We start from the raw sequence: 8,876 nt of genomic DNA, 5'->3' as shown, positions 1-8,876 counted from the left end.
TTTGGACCCGCAACTATTACAATATACATTTATTTCTTTTATAAATAATAGTTTTTAGTTTAAGTAATAATAGATTCTTTTCTGTTTTGACAGCTCATCAAGTTTGTTGTAACGGCATTCTGTTTTGCCTTACTTTTTGCCTTTCCTTTGCTTTGCTGATTTTTGGCATTGCCTTATATATGACACATTGTACATGACGTTTCTAGTAGTACAGAATCAATGAAAGAATTATTCAGATTTAGATTTTGTTTTTATCTTTTGTAATATGGTATCAGATGAATTTTAATGGCTCGAGGTTCTACTAATACCTCCGGCTCTTCTACTAATGTCACTCCTTCTCCCATGGAGGATTCTTCCTCTCCCTATTTCCTCACCACCGGTGATCATCCCGGTCTCATTCTTGTTGCCCACCCTCTCACCGGCGCGAACTTCAATTCCTGGAGTCGTGCCATGACTATTGCTCTCACAGCCAAAAACAAGCTTTGCTTCGTGGATTCGTCGATCCTTCGACCCATCTCTACTGCTCTTCTTTTTTGTTCCTGGAACCGTTGTAATTCAATGGTTATCTCATGGATCCTCAACTCCATTTCCAAGGAAATTGCAGATAGTCTTATGTATTTCTCTAATGCATATGAAATTTGGTCTGATTTACGCAATCGGTTTCTCCAGGCTAATGGCCCTCGTCTCTTCCGATTGAAGCTTCAGATCTCCTCTCTTCATCAGGGATCCATGGATGTGAATTCTTACTATACGAAAATGAAGATCCCATGGGATGAACTGCCTGATTTTTCCCCGCCGGCAGCCTGTACGTGTGGTGCTTTTCGCACTGTACTTGACACTGTGCAACAGGATCAAACCATGCAATTTCTCATGGGTCTCAATGAATCCTTTGCTTCCATCAGAGCTCAGATCTTATTGATGGCTCCTCTTCCGGCACTATCGCGCGTCTTTTCCTTGTTCTCCAGGAGGAACGCCAACGTCAGATTTCTCATGGTTTTCCTGCTACACCTGACACTCCCTTGTTGGGCTCGGTCACGACTTTTGTTGATTCTATTTTAGCGCCGCCGTCTTCAGCCTCCATGGTCGCCGCCGTTGCTCCTCGACGATCACGCCCATTTTGCACCCATTGCCAGATCCATGGCCATATTAAGGAGCGTTGTTTTAAGCTCCATGGCTTTCCACCTGGATATAAGCCCAGATCCCCTAGGCCCAACCCTTCTATGCACCAGGCCCAATCCCATGCGGCCCTTTCCTTTCCCCCACTCCCAGATCAGTCCAACCCACCCCCTTTGACCCACACTCAATATTCCCAGCTCATCAGCCTTCTACACACCAACCCACCTAACTTTTCTCCTTCACCGACACCACCGTCACCATCAGCTTCATCTTCAACATTTACACCGCCTTCCGTCGCGAGTTTTAGTGGTGAGGCTTCTCCTTCTTCTCTTCCATCTTCTTGCTGGGTTCTTGATACAGGTGCTACGCACCATATTTCTTGTTTTTCTTCAATTTTTTCTTCTACTTCCAAATCCTCTTCTCCTTCGATTTGTCTTCCTAATGGTGTTTCTATTTCTGTTTCTTTTATGGGTTCTGTACCTCTTCTTTCTTCCCTTACTTTGATCAATGTCCTGCATGTTCCTACTTTTTCTTTTAATCTCCTTTCTATTGGTGCCATGACCCATGATTCTCCAATTGTTGCTCACTTCTCACAATTTTCTTGTCATCTACAGGATCGTCTCACGGGCAAGCTGATTAGGATTGCTAATCGCTTGGGAAATCTTTATGTCTTTAATTCTGTTGTTCCCTTTCCCCCTGAACTTGTTCCCCCACCCCCCTGTTTCACCGCTTCTGTTGGTGATTTTACTTTATGGCACTCACGTTTAGGACATTTATCTTTTTCTGTTTTGAAATCAATGAAACCTGCTTTGCATTTTACTGATTCCTCTCTTTCTGATTCTCCTTGTATGATTTGTCCTTTGGCTGAACAAAAACGTTTACCTTTCATTTTGCATCCTCATATGTCTTCTCATGCATTTGACCTCATTCATTGTGATATATGGGGTCCTTTTAACCCCACTGATGTTTCTGGGTCCAAATATTTTTTAACCCTTGTGGATGATGCTACACGCTTCACCTGGGTTTATTTCCTCACTCAGAAATCCGATTTTGCAACTGTTTTCCCTCATTTTTTTAATCTGATGCTCAATCAATACCATTGTTCAATCAAGGCACTCCGTTGTGATAATGCACCGGAACTGCATTTGAGTTCTTATTTTTTAGAAAAGGGAATCCAAGTTTTCCACTCTTGTGTGGATCGTCCACAACAAAATTCAGTCGTTGAGCGAAAGCATCAACATATTTTGAACGTTGCTCGTGCTCTTCATTTTCAGTCTCATCTTCCCCTTGCATACTGGTCCGAGTGTGTGCTCACTGCTGTCTATTTAATTAACAGAACACCCTCTCCACTTTTACAGGGTAAGACTCCATTTGAGCTTCTTTCACACAGAGCTCCTAATTACTCTCATCTTCGTGTCTTTGGTTGTCTCTATTTCAGCTCTACACTTCCCAAGTCTCGTCACAAATTTTCTTCTTGCGCTACCCCTTGTGTCTTCCTCGGTTACCCTCCTGGTCACAAAGCTTACAAGCTTCTTGCTATTGATTCCAATCAAATTTTTATTTCTCGTGATGTAACATTCCATGAGACTGTATTCCCTTTTGCTACTTCCTCTTCTTCTACTTCTCCTCTTACTTCCATTCCTAGTCCTTCTCTCACCACTACAACTCCTTCGGCATCACAACCACAGCCTTGCCATCGTACCCGTAAACCACCTCCTCACCTGCAAGACTACGTCTGCCTTACTTCTACTCAACACCCATTATCTTCTCACATTTCTTCTGCTCGGCTTTCCCATTCTCACAAAGCTTTTATAAATGCCATCTCTACATATTATGAACCTCCTTCATACAGTGAGGCCTCTCAACTACCTGAATGGTGTGATGCCATGGCTGCTGAACTCCTTGCGCTGGAGCAGAATCACACATGGGTTATTGTTTCCTTGCCGCCAGGTAAGCATCCAATTGGTTGTAAGTGGGTGTACCGTGTTAAACTTCGCTCTGATGGATCCCTTGAACGTTACAAAGCAAGGCTGGTTGCTCAAGGGTATAACCAACAAGAGGGCATTGATTTCACTGAAACTTTTTCTCCCGTGGCAAAAATCACGACTGTTCGTTTATTGCTTGCTCTTGCCGCCATCCATAATTGGCATTTGATCCAATTGGATGTCAACAACGCTTTCCTTCACGGAGAACTGAATGAGGAAGTGTACATGCGTCTTCCACTCGGATATACACCACAAGGAGAATCTCTACCTTCTGATGCAGTGTGTCGATTGACCAAATCCCTTTATGGTTTAAAACAGGCTTCTCGTCAGTGGTTTTCTAAATTTTCTTCTACTCTTCTTGATCTTGGTTTTTCCCAATCTCATGCGGATCATTCTCTTTTTACCCGTGGCTCTTCTGATTTTTTTATAGCTATTTTGGTCTATGTGGATGATATTTTGGTTGCTTCTAATAACATGAATCAGGTCCAGCAACTGACTATTACTTTGGACAGTATTTTTAAGCTCAAAAACTTGGGTTCTTTGAAGTATTTTCTAGGACTTGAAGTTGCTCGATCCCCTACTGGTATTGCTCTTTGTCAAAGGCAGTATACACTCTCTCTGCTTCAAGATTCCGGGTACATTGGATGCAAGCCTCGTTCCACTCCCATGGAACCGAACATCCATTTGTCTGCTAATGATGGTTCTCTTCTGGAAGATCCTACTGTTTATCGTAGGCTGATCGGTCGTTTACTTTATCTCACCATCACACGCCCAGATATTTGTTTTGCTGTGAATCATTTGAGTCAATTTCTTTCAGCTCCTCGGCAGCCTCATCTTCAGGCAGTATATCGCATTCTTGGTTATCTTAAGTCTACAATTGGCCAAGGCATATTCTTTTCTGCTAAATCTTCTCTTCAATTGCATGCTTTTTGTGATTCGGATTGGGCTTCATGTCCTGATAGCCGTCGTTCAGTATCTGGTCTTTGTGTCTTTCTTGGGCAATCCTTGATCTCTTGGAAGTCTAAGAAGCAAACCACTGTCGCTCGCTCCTCCGCTGAGGCTGAATATAGATCGATGGCTAATGCTACATGTGAACTTTTATGGCTTTTTTCTTTGCTGACTGCCTTTCAGGTTCCTACCTCATCTCCAGCTCATCTATTTTGTGACAACCATGGTGCTCTCTATATTGCAGCCAATCCTGTCTTTCACGAAAGAACGAAGCATATTGATATTGATTGCCACATAGTTCGTGATCAGCTCACTCAAGGCCGTCTCCTCACTTTTCCAATCCCTAGTTCTCAACAGCTTGCAGACTTGCTCACTAAACCTCTGCATCCTGCTCCTTTTCATCAGCTTTTGTCCAAGATGGGAGTTCTCAATATACACTCTCCATCTTGAGGGGGAGTATTACAATATATATTTATTTCTTTTATAAATAATAGTTTTTAGTTTAAATAATAATAGATTCTTTTCTGTTTTGCCAGCTCATCAAGTTTGTTGTAACGGCATTCTGTTTTGCCTTACTTTTTGCCTTTGCTTTGCTTTGCTGATTTTTGGCATTGCCTTATATATGACACACTGTACATGACATTTCTAGTAGTACAGAATCAATGAAAGAATTATTCATATTCAGATTTTGTTTTTATCTTTTGTAATAGCAACTTCTGCGAACCAGTGGTTATACAAGTCTAACAAATCTTTTTAGACTGCATTTTTGGGGCACGATATGGTAGCTGCCCTACACGTGCTTCCAAAGTTAGAAGAAAAACACAAATGAAATGGTTGAGTGGATTGAATCTAACCAATGTTAATATTAATAGTTTACTGTCAAACATCTAGATGTTGACCAGGTGAGGTTGTTTGCTGAACAAATAACTTGCATAACTAATTAATACCAGCTGAGATATTCTAACTACCTATTTTTTTTACTACCACTCCACTACTACTCTAATCACCGTTTGATTAAAGGAAAAGTTGAATGAAGAAAAAGAGAAAAAAATAGCTTTTGAATTCAATTGTGATTAAAGTGGTAGTGAAGTGGTAGTAGAAAAAATAAGTAGTAGGAATATCCCACCTCAATTAATATTATTATTATTTTACCAAACTTCTTTAGCACAGGTGATAAGGAGACTGAGTCCCTTAATCAGAGGTTTCGAGTTCGAGCCATGGAAATAGAAAAAAAGGATTTGAGAGAGCCGCTCCCGAAAGGATCCGACAGTGCTCGAGTGAGGATTAATCTTAGATTATGGCTGGAGGATAACCTTGAGATTACTCAAAAAAAATATTATTATTATTTTTTGGATTTTATGATTTTAATTACCCTTTTCGGGTGATTTAGGTTTCCCATATCCCTCGACCCAAACAAGAAAAGTGGTTCGCACAAACATGTGATTAATTCGAATCGAGCGACATAATAATTAAACGTTCTGGAATTCATATGGTTACCTCAGCCAACCCTCAAAATTAATTAAATATTTTCTTAATATTTATGTGTAAAACATAGAAAAAAATTTGAGCCCTAGAAGCGTTGTAAATATTTGCGAGCCTATGATTTTCAATTTTGATAAGTAGGAATTTGATACTCTATTCTCCGTTTAGAGATATATATACTTTTTCTATTCGATTGTAGATGATATATAAATTAAAATTGTAATTGAATTTTAACATAAAAATTAGGGGTTTCTTCTACTACAATATATAAAATTATCTTCAACAGCTCCAAAATGATATAATTTTGGGTATAGAAAAAATACAAGATATTTTAATATAATTCATAATATATGAGAAAATAAATTTTTTAAAATATCATGCATTTTTTTTCTTAAACTCCAAAATGAAGTTATTTTGGAATTTTGAAAATAATTTTGTTTCTTATTGTATGAGAAACATTTTTCGTCGAAAATTAATATTTTGAAAATCAAATTGGATTGGCAAGTTGAATCAGTCTAATCGCAAATAGGTTATTTTTTTAAACAACATTTGATTTAATCATAATATGACTATAAGTTTATTCTGATAAATTAATTAAATAATAATTTATATGTTTTCCAAGTTTAATCTATAATTCTATGTTTAAAACAACAGAAAAATATTTTTGCAGTTAATACAGATAAATTATCTGCATTTATTTTCAAAACTACGTCGTTTTGGGATTGAAAGATTTAAAAATTATAATCATATAGACTATAATAACCCTGAAATAAATTAAAATTACAAAAATACCATGATTTTCACCTCAAAATGACGTCGTATTGAACTTACTGCAGATAACTTATATACAGCAGAAAAAACAAACCCTTAAAACAATGCAAAAGATTTATCCTATCTTTATAATTAAATTTAAGATCACCATTATTAAACTGAATTATTTATAGAAGCCCATCTTATACAAAAGAATTTAAATACAATATTTGCACAACTTTGTAATCATAAACTTTTGTAGGTAGTTCAAGTACATCTATTAAAAGAAAAAACTCAATTAAAACAATTTATGAACTCACAAGAGGTAGCGTAAGTAAGTTTAAGTTCGGTGGATAAGGTTTCGGGTTCACGGGAAAGAATTTGATACTAATGTTTATATTTTATAATTAAGAAATAAAATTATCTCTTACATAAATATAAAAATGTGTAACATCTATGTGAGCTTATATGAAGAGAAGAGAGAGAAAGAAAATAATATAGATTCCATATATTTTTATATGTATGTAAATGATAAAATTATTTCTTATAATATATAAAACACTAATTTCAAAAGAATTTATAATGAAAGAGAATCTTTATATTTTGAATGAGGAATCTCACAATATAAAAAATGTAAAAAAAAAAAATTACACGAGAGAAAAAATTGACATAAAAGATAATGGCTTAATTTTATAAAACTTTAATTAAAAAAATTAAGAAATGAGACATAAGAACTCAAGTGATTTGAAAACTAAAAAAAGAGTTTCATACTTAAAATGTATAAAAATATAATGTAAGAAAAATATATATATATTTTTTTATATGATATTTTTATATATTTTAAGTATGAAACTCACATAGATAGGGTGTGTGTGTGTAATATCATGTAAGAAAAAAAAAACCCATCCACTAGGGCTAGCCTAGTGGTGTGGGTGTGTGTGAGTGTGTGGTTGTGTGTTATATTCCCTGTAACCTACAAAAAAAAAAAACCCTTAGGGGGCGTTTGGTTCAGGAATTTTTTTTGAAATAGTAGGGAAATGAGAAAGATAGAGAAATGATTGGAAAGATAGATAAAGTGAGATAGGTAGAAAAATGTAAAAAAAAAGTTGTTTGGGGGAAAAATTTTTACTGAGAAAATTAGGTAACTTTATGAAATCAACAGTGCATTAAAAGCCAGATAACCGGTTTTCCGAAAAATCCCACCTTCAAATTGGGTTTCTAAACAGTGCGGATATCTATGTTTCTCATAAATCCAGACAAATTGGATATATGAGTTTTTGGTGAAAAACGTTGAAACAAACTTGGTGTTTCTAAAAGCCATACTTGAAAAAGATAGATATCCGCTGAAAAGCTTCCAACCAAACACCACCTTAGAACCGAGCATTTTACTATATGATTTTTTTTTGAGATATTTTAATCGGTTCATCCTTTCGCGATTAGTTCGATTTGAGATAGGTCTCAAGATTAAAGTTTTAAGCTCCTTCTAAAAATGATACTAAAAGGTAGGGGTGTTCATCAACCGATCCAAACCGATTCAAACCGCGGTGACCAAACCAAAAAACCGATAACCGAATAAATCAAAAAATCAAAAACTGAAAAAAAACCGTAAATTTTAATTGGATTGGATCGGTTTTTGGATGGGTTGATGAAAACCGATCCAATCCAAACCGATCCAATATATTAATTCCCCTTTACCTAGTTGGGTCTTTCCCCAATCATAGTCCAAAAATTTCTAAACCCAAAACCCATTAACCCATGAACTAAGCCCAAGAAAAAATCTAGTCACATCTAATCAACAAAATTTTATCTTTGTAGAGCTTCATATTTCATTGCTCCCCATAAATAAACTATCTTATAGTTTATTAATGCTTTTGTATTTAAAAAAAAAAAATTACAAAGCCAATATATACAAAATATGTTATTTGTATAATAATCATGAAATAAATTTTAGGATTTTCAAAAAATCGAAAACCGATCCAATCCAAACCGAAAAAAATTGGATTGGATCAGATCGGATTTGAAAAAAATTCCAAACCGAATGGAAGATTATATAATCAAACATAAGAGATTGGATCAGATGATTTTTACTTCCAAAACTGATCCAATCCAGACTACGAACACCCCTACTGAAAAGAATCAAACATATATTTTCACGCCTATCTGCCCAATTTCGTACCATCATTTCATCTATATGATTTTATATATGTAAATACAAAAAAATACAAAAATTATTTAATTATTATATACACGTAGTACATAATCTCACAATTGGATATGTAGAAGAATCATAATATACAAGATAAAAAAATTACATATGTCTAAGGTGAAGTAGGTGGTGATAATTTTATTTCAACGATGTATGGGGGCATATACTATGCTATTACTGAAAAAGTATACATATAAATTGTATTATACTTGCAATAATTTTTTTGGAAAGTACTTCTTATGTGACTGCAGAAGAGAAAATTTGCAGCAACACAGGATACGCGTCCGAATCCTGGATTTTTTTTGTTTTTTTTTGTTTTGATAAGATCCGCACGCACGTGTATCCTAGTGTTAAAAATTTGCTGCAACATTTCTCATCAGCAGCAACAT

Source organism: Gastrolobium bilobum, unplaced genomic scaffold (assembly GCF_033153095.1).
Source record: "Gastrolobium bilobum isolate Gb01-03AN ecotype WA unplaced genomic scaffold, APGP_CSIRO_Gbil_v1 utg2525, whole genome shotgun sequence".
Taxonomy (NCBI): Eukaryota; Viridiplantae; Streptophyta; class Magnoliopsida; order Fabales; family Fabaceae; genus Gastrolobium; species Gastrolobium bilobum.
Note: the sequence above shows the minus strand (reverse complement) of the source record.